The sequence below is a fragment of the Squalius cephalus genome, assembly GCF_949319135.1.
Source record: "Squalius cephalus genome assembly, chromosome: 22".
Classification (NCBI taxonomy): Eukaryota; Metazoa; Chordata; class Actinopteri; order Cypriniformes; family Leuciscidae; genus Squalius; species Squalius cephalus.
In genome coordinates this window covers 6,788,019-6,800,627 of record NC_137143.1, presented here as the reverse complement: position 1 = coordinate 6,800,627, position 12,609 = coordinate 6,788,019, and the positions used below count along the sequence as shown (strand labels likewise).

General features: G+C 35.1%; 1 protein-coding gene across 2 annotated transcripts in view; it reads right to left on the bottom strand.

The window, feature by feature from the left end:
- arid3a (AT-rich interactive domain 3A) overlaps positions 1-11,628 on the bottom strand; it is a 33,663-nt gene extending 22,035 nt beyond the window's left edge. For both annotated transcript variants that reach the window (XR_013819631.1, XM_079856447.1), the window contains exon 1: positions 11,297-11,628. The gene's annotated coding sequence lies outside the window, so the exon portion shown is untranslated. The remainder of the gene's footprint in view (positions 1-11,296) is intronic.
- Positions 11,629-12,609: the final 981 nt, after the last annotated feature.

Sequence of the window (12,609 nt, the reverse complement as noted above, 5' to 3'; positions counted from 1 at the left end):
GTGTATGGGTTAACCCACAGAAATGGATGTTGGGCGCTGGCGATTGTGAAGTCTGAGCAAACACAGTGGAGATAAAGGCAGCACTAAGGGTCTAATTCCACTGATAATGAGTGTCAAGTTGGCCAACATCCAGATTCACCATAGGGGTCTGAAATCCATGCATTTACACCATACATTCAATATGATATCATATTCTAGTCAGCTAGGAGTAAGAAATAGATAAGTCATGATGAAGATGGACAGAGAATAATGATTAATGTTTTTTCTTTTAGGCATGTAACAGAGTAAAAGGTTCTTCAAACAGATACAGATAAATGAGTTTAAAAGGATGAAACTTTAGTATCTCTAATACCTGCATAGACTAACTCAGTCTGTTCTATACGTGCATTGCAAAGTAATGGAAATGAAACCGAGATGTTCTGGTCTGGTGACATTCTTTACTCTAGCATTGAGATCTCAGGATTATTAGAAACATCAGATCAGTTTTGTGAACTGCCACTTGTCAAGCTACAAGTTTCTCATAATGTGAAATGGATTCCATTTCCTTTCTAAACAAAATGTAATACGGTTTCCTCTGAAATGAATGTCCTTGTAAGTTGATGTCACTTAACCAATAACCAAATAACTGTTTACCATTTTAACAAACTAACCATCTAGGTTTAATATGAATATGTATCAATTTGGTTTTTAAGAAACAGAACACAGAAACCAACACTACTCACCAACACCAACACTAGTACGTAATTTCACATCACCAGTGTAAACATTTAAAATTTCTCATGTGTACTGAGAACGAGGCACCTGTTGATCACACAAATCAATCTGGTTATGACTGATCAGTTGTCGCACTGCATTAAATGAAGAAAAGCACACACAAATCTCTGTGCTTTCTAAATGCCTATAGTGGAATCTTAAAGGGGATTTTTTTGTGTGCATCATAGATCATTCAATGATTCCCAATGGGTGAAGCTCAATACCCAAGTAGATAGGACATTTATTTACACAGATGAAAATCTTTGATTGTTTTATGATTTATCTTACAAATAGTTTATTCTGACAACTCTTCTCACTTTTTAAAAATGTCTTGCCTAGATCAACATATAAGCTCAGGTGACAATAGCTCATTTTGGCTGATAACCTGTACCAGTCTCTCCCTATGGAGGATCCCTTTACCACTCTAGAGATAAAGCGTTGTCGTCGGGTAAATTCCTTTCGCGTACCTACCCCGAAGTGACAAAATAAAATAAAATTCTGTATCAAAATTTATGAGGAAAGACCAGTACTTTGTTTAGGCTTGGTTTGTAGGGAATTACAAACCTGCGCACATATATTCAAACGCACATAACTATAGAACCAACCAAATCTTAATGCGCATGTGACCGCCATCAGCGTTTCTCACAGGTTCACGTTTAAAGTCTGTGTAGAGAGAATGGTGTCGTCTTAGCGGCCCCTAATTTAATAACAAATGATCGTTGCGACGGAAGCGAATCAATCAAAACTAACTTTAGATGGAAAATATCTTTATTCAAGAACCGCTATAAAGACAAAACAATCTCTGTTACCTTAAATTATACGTTTATCTCTGTAAAGCTGCTTTGAAACAATCTACATTGCTAAAAGCGCTATATAAATGAAGATGACTTGACTTGACCAGTTCCAAAATCTACCAACACCATTGTCAAAGGAGAATAAACATTTTCTGCAGTGGTTGATCGATAGGGTTCACTTTTAAATGACTGATGATAAAAACAAAATTAGACTGCAGGGTGACCAATATAATCCCAAAATATATGGCATTATTATAAAAACTGACATGCACACATCTATGCTGTAACAAATGAACATATTTACACAATATAAAGTTGGAAACTTAATTCACTACAGCATAAAACAGGAACTGACTGTAGATTGACTTGACATATGGGAGAGTAAACATTTCAGTTAATCAACCATGTGGATGTGACTACCTAAAAATACAAAATAGTACCTATTTTTTTAATTAATGAACAAATTAGTTTTTAAACCCCAACAACCTACTTATCTAAAACCCTAAAATGTTCTAAATATTTAGCCTACATAAAATTATGGGGTTTCATAAAGGGAAAGATGTAATTAAAGTGTGTTTTCTTTTTTTGGCAATGGAAAAACCCTTTACATAAAATTACAGCAAGAGATCCTGGGCTTGAACCTCAAGCATCAGTTTGATGTCTCTTGAAATGGTATTTTCAATGTTTCAGGGAAGGTGAGCCAATCATGTAACCTCGTTACCATCTCTTCAGCGGTTCCCATGGCGATGGCGTGTGTAAGGGCTGTGGGCAAATCTGAGGGCGAAAGCGTGGGCCTCCATATACATGAGATTTCCTTCCTCAGAACAGTAAGAGAACAGAAGTGCACATGATTTCACATTTTTGGCCCTGTATTCTTGAGGATATTGTGCCATTGAGAAGACTTGACACACAACAGAAAAACGAAGAGGATAACTTTTTTCCTTATAAAATAAGGACATGTTAGGTACCAAAGCATTAGTACTCCTAAAAATTATTGGTTAAAAAAACATAAGCAAATATGAGTGAATATAAAAGCAATGGGCTAAAGTGATGGGATCCAAAAGCAATAAATTGTCATGATGTTTAATAGTGAACGCGCAAATTGTCTAAAAACAACGTCTTCAACAACTTTTTCTCTTCAAGAACAGGATGTAACATAACATACCTTAAATGTACAGCCTCAAAGGCGCCGAATCCGCCGATATGATGCAAGAAACCCAATTTGACAACATAGTAAATACAAAGAACTGAAAACATGTGTCACTCAACACAGCAAGAGGAAGTCTGGAAAACACATATATAGCAAATGCACTCTGCTGATGTAGAAAACATAAAGAAGGGTACATTTGGTATTCCTGAGAGCATTACCTCAAGCAAGGCAACACTTGAATAAAAGTTTTTCATGCTGCTAAGCAGGGGCAATTCGGGTATGATTTAAAAATATAATATATTGTTTGTATACTAGGGTAGGCAAGCCATAAGCAATACAGTAGGTTCACTACCTATCAAGTCCATCCCTGAATACTGAATTAAAATTAAGAATATAGACAAACTTTTTATTACTGTAATTGTATCGATTGGCAATATGTTTTTATATTTTTTTTCAACGTAATATTTTAAATATTATTTTTTTAACTCTGCATTTGTGCAGTAAAATTAACTTTAAAAATACATTTATCATTTTCATTCATGGAGATAAATGTGCTATAATTTAGTGGAGGATTTCTGGTGGAAAACAATAACACTTAACATGGAAATTACATAAAATTACCAATATAACCAGTAGATGGCTGCAGAGGACCACTCATTAGCTCATGTGTTTTGCTTTTGGATTTATTATAAAATTAATATTATGACAAATCTTAGCCATTTTATTCCACAGAATGAAGTATAGCTAGAGTAGGAAAAGTCACAACGTCTATTTAAATGAAAGGAATTTCATAATAAATAAATAAAAATCCCAGATTTTACACTGGATGGGAAACCGTCTTGAATTGCTCCCGCATCATATTATGTAAACTGCATTTATGACAAAGAACTACACAGATATCATAATCTATCAGTAAATGCACACACGTTGTCCTCTGCTTTTGACTCTGGCGTTGCAGAACATGATGAATAATGAGATGAACTGAGGCGATCACGAATTGTATATTAAGGACTGAATCTAAAAATTGTTAAAATTGTTTAACCCTCTGGGGTCTGGGGTGTTTTTGGGGTCCTTGAGATGTTCTGACATGCCCTGACATTTGTGCTTTTTTCAGTTGCTTATAAACATATTAATGGCAAAAAAAAATTACACACTATTTAGCACAAACAGGGCTACCATAATATGTGAGCAACAAGAATGTACATGTCTGCATTTTTGAGAGAATAATGTTTATGCGTGGTTATTGAAAAAACTAAAAACTAAAGTTTCTGAAATAAGGCCACAAAACACATACTAAATATGTGGCAATAAGACTTTTGACTAATGGATTTCATCGCCTAGTGTTTTTTCTTCAAAATGATATGAAAATCATCCTGCCTAATCATCCACAAAAAAACGATACATTGATTTTAGTTTTGTGAAACACTTTTAGTTTGGAAAGCCAATATGCGGATGGGGCGTAAACGCTCCAACAGCATCATGCATATGTAGTAGTTCACACCTGGTGAGACTACGTCCCTGCATACTTAATGAGCCATTCATTCAGGTGACGTGTCACCTATAGCTAACTTAAATATACAAGCTTCATAAAAATGATCATTCTAGGAGAAAATTTCAGATGGCATTTAGAGGCTTTTGCATCTGAACTCTTCATATATACACACACACATATATATATGCATGCACATACATACTTTATAATCTTTTCAAAACTAGTCAACGTCTTTCAAAACTAAAGTATACATTTTATCATACGTATTTCAAAGTAAAGGATTCATTAGTTAGTTGATGACTTTATTTTTGACAAAACACATACAGTATATATTCCTCATCTCAGTATAGCAATAGAGTTTGCTAAAAGCTGTTCATTCAATACAGCAGTATTTGAAAATTAATCATATTTTGTAAAATTACATTTATATTTGCATTTATGTCAAAACCTAGACACTTTTAAACATCAAAAGGACATTTATTAATATGTATTCGTGTCAAAATGACAAATAAACAGATTTTCCTATTCAATTTTGCATGGAAACGCTTCCAAGACGCTTGCATGTCGCGTGAAAAATAGGCGTCGGTTCTATTTCTAGAATGCACGCGTTTTCCACGCGGCTCGTGCCGCGCCTGAGACGCGCGTCTCACACAGGCAGTATGCAAACTCTAAACTGTTAACATGGATGGGAGCCGAAATAAAAACGGACACGCCACGCAGCTGAGACGCTTACGCCACGCATCCAGTGTTTCACCGGCCTTATCCAGCGGATGTGGGCGTTTCACAGGTTTGTATGGATCGCCTCACATTTGCGTTTGAATAGCGCGGTCTCCGTAGGCGGAGTCACATTAAAACTTAATTAGCTGAGATGAGAACGACTGACATCTCTCTCTTTACATACTTATTATATAAACTGTGAATATTTGTTTTTTATAAAAATTACTTCATTTGAAAGAAGATAATTCAAGCTTCATGCCTGTGTGACTGTATGCCTGTTTGACTGAGTATTCGCTGAGTTACAGTTCATTTTCGGACGCGTTTCAGAATTGACTTCACTGACGGAGAGTAGGCAGAACTCGCATCATGTTTATTTTTCTTTATTTGGCGAAAAGCACAACACTTTGTTTTTATTATGAGCATACACAAAAAAAATACACACTAAACAGGATCGATTGATGTATAACACAAGCATATAAGATAAAAATTAAGATTTTTTTTTTTTTTTTTTTTTGCACTCATACGAAAAAAAACGAGCCTATCGCGCCGGCGCGATAGCCGACCTCAGGGGGTTAACATTGTGATCATAACCATAGCGACGGACAGGACAAAAAAAAAAAAAAGGTCAGTGGATTTGTGTGTTTCTTTGTTTTTTTTTACTTTATTACAACTTTTAATTTGATCTTTTGAATGCAATGTTTACTTAATTGAACAACATTTGAAGGATACATGCTAATGTTCTAATGTATTGTTTACTTAATACATAAGTGAACTGTGTAATTTTATTTTCAAATAGATTAATAAAAATAAAAGTGTTACAATAGTTTTTGCTATGGTACCGAAGTTGGTACAGAGAACTATGAAATTGTACTGGTATTTGTACTACAGACTACTGAAATTTGGGTATTGTGTGACAAAACTAGCTACCACATTGGAATGAATGTGTTCCATATTTTTTTTAGATAGTGGACCGATATAATAGAAAAAATATGAAAAAGAATATTACGAAAATGAGGCTATAGGCTTTTAGGAACAATAATGAGGAATAAATAATATTACAATTTTATATTACATTTTATGTCAATTTGAGTATGTAGGAGCTCCAAGTGTAAAAACATATAAATGTATAACATTTAATTAGAAGAAATGGTATAGACACATTTATATTTTTTATATTTATATTCATATTTAAAACAATTACATTTTTAAATGTTATTTTATTTATACATTTATATAAGTTATAATGCTATTTATAAGATAATTATTTTTTTTTACAATATTAGATTAAAATAAAAACGCAAATCTATCATTAATGTATCATTAAAGTGCATCTCATTATATTACTATCATTCTTTTGCTAGCCGTGACTGAAATCACCGTACAACAACCCTGCTCGGGTCTAAAGCTGCATTTTGGTAAATTGTCATCTTTTCATTCCAGAATCTTCATGTGAATCTGATATCTCTCCCCCCCCCCATCAATAACAGAGCTCAGAGAGAAAGACAGCTTTGTATACAATAGCACAATACTGTCAATTTTCAACTTTTACTAGCAAACATGCATTTGCATGTGCATGATTTAGTATTCAGGAGGAAGTGGGGGTAGGTTAGAACTGCCAATTTTCCATCAGTATTAGCCTGTAAAGTTTCTGCCTGAAAAGACCTGATGGAAATAAACTGGCAGAACGAGTCAGTTGGTAGTTTCATAAGGACTATGTTGTGAGTAGGGTATGTGTTTTGCTTTGTATTATAACCTAAACAAATCCAGTCTTTTCAGTTAATGACTAAAGAGTAAGCATGATTAATGCTGTAATTCAGCAAATCAAGTCAGTTGATTTTGTTTGTGTGCAACTATGATGGCAAACTGCCAGCATTAATACAGTAGAATTGTTTGTTAACCAAATTTGACAATGGCCAAAAACGCTGCAGACCACAGGGTCGAATGATGCAGTTTCTGTTGCAGATACAGAACGTCTCTCCAAACATTGCTCCCGAGTTTCTCTGCAGAAAGGAAAAACCGAAGATCAGCTGGCTGGGATTCCCTTATGGCACACTCCCAAACAGTGAAATCATCACTTTTTTGGCAGGTGCTTGAGGTGAACAGCAGTGCACCACAGAAACGTTTTAATATGTGGCTTTTGGCAAAGGCACAGTTTGAACCCAAGCCAAGCCACTCAACTGAGTCCACACAACCTCCTCCCAACACTCAGAATGGTTTTCAAAAGCAATGAACTCTGTCTTTTTATAGGCACATCTAATAGATTTAAGGCAGTGTGTGTCTATGAATTAGGGCTGATCCGAATACCATTTTTTGAGCTTCGAAGCTTCGGTAGTAATGAACATCGAATATTCGAAGCTTCGGAGAGAGGGGGCTGAACATATTCTTCTCTCTAATAAAGTCAGGAATCTCTATGCGTCTGTATGTCCGTTTGTATTTTGACTATTTCGAGAACCGTTCATCCAATCGACTTCACAAGTGAGTGCAGTGTCGCATTTGGTGCAATATAGATGGACATGCAAGACGCGACACATTCAGAATTAATTAACTTTTAGTAAACTACAGAACAGCGTGAGCGGCCAGGGCTTATATGCTCCGAGAACAGACACCGCACTAGTGCTAAAACACACGCATACACACAGGTCTGTTAACTTAAGCAATACTTTTAATAAGGTAATCTAATATTTTTCTGTCTAACAAATTACTGACACAGTAAAGGGTAGATTTAAATAAAGAAAAACGAAATTTAAATAAAGAAAAACGAAATTTAAATAAAGAAAAAATGAAATTTAAATAAAGAAAAACAAAATTAAGTTAAATTAAAAACTAGATTAATTTAGATTAATAATAATAACGGGTAAAAAGGCTAAAACATTTTGTTTCTATTATTCTATTTTCCACAATGTCAAAGCAACGCAGCTTAACCCAAAACACAAGCTCAGGCATACACTTCTGTCCATACAAACTCCGCTGTTCTGCGCTCTAGCCAGAGAACACTCCCGTTGCTGGAACACTGGCGTCGGTTCTATTTCTAACATGCACGCGGTTTCCGCGTGGCTCGAGCCGCGCCTGAGACGCGTGTCTCACGCAGGCAGTGTGCAAACTCCAACCTGTTAACATGGGAGCCGAAATAAAAACGGACACACCACGCAGCCAGTGTCGTGTCGCCGGCCTTATTCAAGCGCGAATGAGAACAGTTTCGCGGGGGATCCCAGGTGTGCAAAAAAACAACAACGAATATTCGAATGTCAAATTTTCAAATCGAATACCAACCCACCGAACGAATATTCGAATATTCGGGTCCAGCCCTACTATGAATGCAGCACACAAAGTTCCAAAAAGGGGGATTTGTAGCACACAAAGTATGTGACGCATATAATGCCAACTTGTTTTCTTACCTCACTGTTTGTCTGTATAGCATTTTTGTTTCAAGGGTGCTTTCTGTTTCACTTGTGTAAAGTGTTGCCCAACAGCCCTGTGCTAAAATGGCACACCGAGACACGCATATGGATTAATCTAAAAACAGAGCAGTTCCTTCCTTGAGCTGCGACACTAGATATCTGATCCCTCTCAACACTACCTAGTAACACGCTAAGCTGAAACCAGTTTGGCCAGCTCAGAGCAGAGTTTGCAACCTGAAAACCTGCATATAAGATGGCTGATATGGTTGCTTCATTGTGATCACAAGTGTGACAGGATGCAGGGCCTCATTCCTGTGTGTACCTCATCTTATCAGTTCACACCCAATTATTTCACATACAAACAACCAAAGGACTTACTTAAAAGGACTTACAAAACATCACATATGCAGGTAACCAACACCCCGAGATACATAGAATATGTATGCAGTGCACACAATAGTGACTGATGATAAGATTTATTATTTGTTGTACTTGGATATAAACGTAACGCTGAAGAAAGGTGTGATAAGGAATTAGAACAAAATATAGAATTGTCTCGTGAAATGTCCAACATGTCGTGCGAAACGGCGCCAAACGACTAACAAGTTCCTCTCCTGGTGCCGTCCCTTCTGTTTGTTTTACTGTCATCTTTACAAAATATACCCTTATGTGTGTCATGCAAATATGAAGACAAATAGACTCTTTACGTTATTACAACTGTCTCTATGTAGCCACAGGATGGGTTATGTTTGCTAATGTAGAATCACGTCGTCTGGCTGACTGGCACAGAGAAAACGGAACCACATTATTAGAAATGCACGAGACATTCATCTTCATTGTGAAACTCACTTCCTGTGAACAAGTTTGAGACAATACCATCTCTATAGCCTCAGCTAGTATACCACTGAACACATCTTACACATCTAAAACTAATCCACTCTCTCAAACCAATACATGAGATTTTTAATAGTGCCTAAAAGCACCCGCCAGCATACTAACAATATTAGTTATTCCAAAGGAAATGTATATATATATAAAACATGTATAACAGTGTATGAGATAAAAACACCCCCTTTTAATATTGAAAAGTTTTCCAATTTGTCCAAAGATTGAAATGCAATGCCACAAACAACATACAAACAACTGACTGTAACATGCACTTTCACTTCTGTTGCACTTTTGAGTGCCCAAATATTGGCACACTTCTCATTTATCAGTCCATAATCAAATTCTCTGTGGTTTCATTGGAGTCAACTAGTGTACTGATGTACAAGGAACTATTTTTTTTCGTCCAAGATTAATTATAGAAATTGATATAAAATGTAAACATTGTGCATTGGAGTTGTTAATTTTTACAAATGACTATTGACTTCGATAAAATATATTCCCTCTAAATCACCTATATCAAGATTAGTATAAGTGGATAACGAATTAAATATCTTTTTCAGCTGCTGTTGCAAATATATATATATATAAAAAATAAAAAAAAATCGGACTGTGCACAAGTGCGTGTAGAGTTTCAGTACAGTGTGTGATGAAGCCATGTGTAGTCTACACACGCAAATGGGCTTTTCTGTTTATGTGGAACAGAAATCTAATTAAGGCTGAAGAAATCTGCTCTGTGCAGATTTAAAGAGCTTATTAGAAATGGACAGAAAGAAATCAAATCAGTCTTAACCCACATTTCCAACAAGGCTATTTAAAAAGGTTTTGTTTACTCTTGGGAGTAATAGATATTTAGGGATCTAGAACTTTGCGTGTTTATGCAATAAACAACAAAAAAAACAAAAAAAAAAAAAAAAAAAAAACAATGACAGACCTAAATCCATTATTGGATACTGAGATAATGCACAATTCAGATACAAATCATATCTCACACATATTATAAAAAGTGAACATATATAGCCTAAGTAGGTTAAATATGATCCAATATAAATTATATTTCATAAATAAGTAAGAGATAAACAACAACTGGTTCAATATTCTTTACATATATTACAGACACTTTTTCTTATATAAATTATTTACTATCAGTTCTATTGATAAATGGCTAAAGTTGATGGGTCTCTAAAAACAGCCAACTATTTTACTACTGTGTGCTCTAGCATTTCCTTTTGTCATTTATTGTTATTGCATAATTATTCAACCTTAAAGACACATAATTCTGAAGTGAGCAAAGAGTAACATTTTATATTTAACATTTAGACATAACCTTAAAAAACACATTTAGAATGTAAAATAACTTTAGAATGGAATAGAAGGGGATTAATACTAATCATTGTTATTACTTATTATAACAACAAATAATTCACAATGAATATTATGGTTTCTAATTACTAGTCTGATGATTTTGTTTATTATTGTGTCAACATTAAAGCAGAAATACAAATAAAGAATAATATTTTCAATTATCAGGCACTTAAAAATGAACAATAGACAATTAATGTTTGTCTTGTATAATATTGTTCAATATTGTTCAGAGCATATGAACCAATTCTGTTTATAAAACTATTTGTTTTCACATTTTAATTTAAAAAAAATATCAATATACAACTTACACATCCACAAGATCACAGATAATCGACTCAGATAAAAAAATAAATTAAAAAAAATCATTAAAACCATTACTTTCCTCATCAAAACTGCATCCAAGAAGTTATAAATAGTAAGAAATAGTAAATAAATAAATACAAACCCGGGGATTTACACTCATTTGCACGTATAAATCTCGTGTCTTGTCTGGTGGCACTTACTGTTTGTTTCGTGTGTTTATTCGGATGGCAGTAACATACACTATAACCAACTCTACTCTCATTACTATCAAACAAACACATCATCAGATGAGCTTTAAACAACAAAAGACAAAAAAATAAAACTCATTAAACGTCATTAAGTGTGATTATATGCCAGAGATGTACTGTATTTCCCATATAGCCAACACAAACAGGAAAATGTGGATGTGTGATGAGAGGAAAAAAGACACTTCACTTACCAGTTTAACTTCCGTTTAGTTTTTTTCTTGGGAAGCGGAAGGAACATTCCTGATTTGCCCGTAAAAACAACACGCTCGCGACGCTCTCTTCGTCAATATTTAATGACAGTCACGAACACACGAGAGCGTATATAATCAATATGGATTGTGCTCTTTCTAAATCACCTCTCTCTTCCTCGTTTGATTTCGATATAGAGGTTAATTTGGCAGGAACATCATATGTGCGTCTAATCTGAGGCGGTGCCCCGCGGTCGGAGAGTCAAACCATTGGTTGACAAACAGCAATCAGATGCAAATTCCAAACCTCTGAATCAATGGGGCTGCCTTCCCCCACTCTATAGGAAACATCTACAAATGACTCAACACTAAATGACCTTTGCGCCAAAGATTTGTTTGGGCCTGGTGATATATTTGTGTTGATGTCCGAGACCCACTTAGAAAAGCAGAGTCTTTAAACCCCCGTCCGTCTTCCTCTGTGTGAGGTGTATATATGTGTATAAATACACACATATATGTACGCTATATGGCGCTATCTAAACATTTGGCGACGTTCCCTGCCAGGGGCCCTTCCCTTTTCTCGCAGGCACCAATAATGTCTATCTGCTGCTGGAGTTCTCATGCAAACATATAGACTACTACACTGTATCCGCGACAATCCTTGATAAATAACCTACACGGTTGCCAAGACCAAAATACTATTATGAACGAATGAAAAGCATAATGAATATTTACGCATTAAGTATTCATAAACACTCAATATTTCTTATGTGTAATAATCAGCTTAAAAATGCACCAAAGTCAGATAAAATACACATGTATATTTAATTTAGGGTAGGCCTATTATCTGAAATGATCTGATCAAGTGATAGAAATGTCATGTGTATCAAGTAAACTACAGGCCATTTCTGAGAACTGATACATGCACGTCTCAGATTAAAGCGCAGAAACTTTTGCACTGCACAGTATATTGTTTCCACCTACTGGACAGAACGAATATTGCATTTTCTGGACACTGGAGTCAATTCAATAAAGTGGCCTCCAGAAATATTTGGACACTTAACCAACCTAGCCATGTTGTAACTTGCATTACAAGATATCAAACCGTGGCATGCAGGCACACTTTTTTTTTATCAAATAAAAACATTTCACAAAAATGACAAAACAATAGACATACTGTTCATAATGAATATAGCATATGTTATATGTGACCCTGGACTACAAAACCAGTCACATGGGTCAATTTTTTGAATTTTTTTTTAAATTGAGAAGTATACATCATCTGAAAACTGAATAAATAAGCTTTCCATTGATGT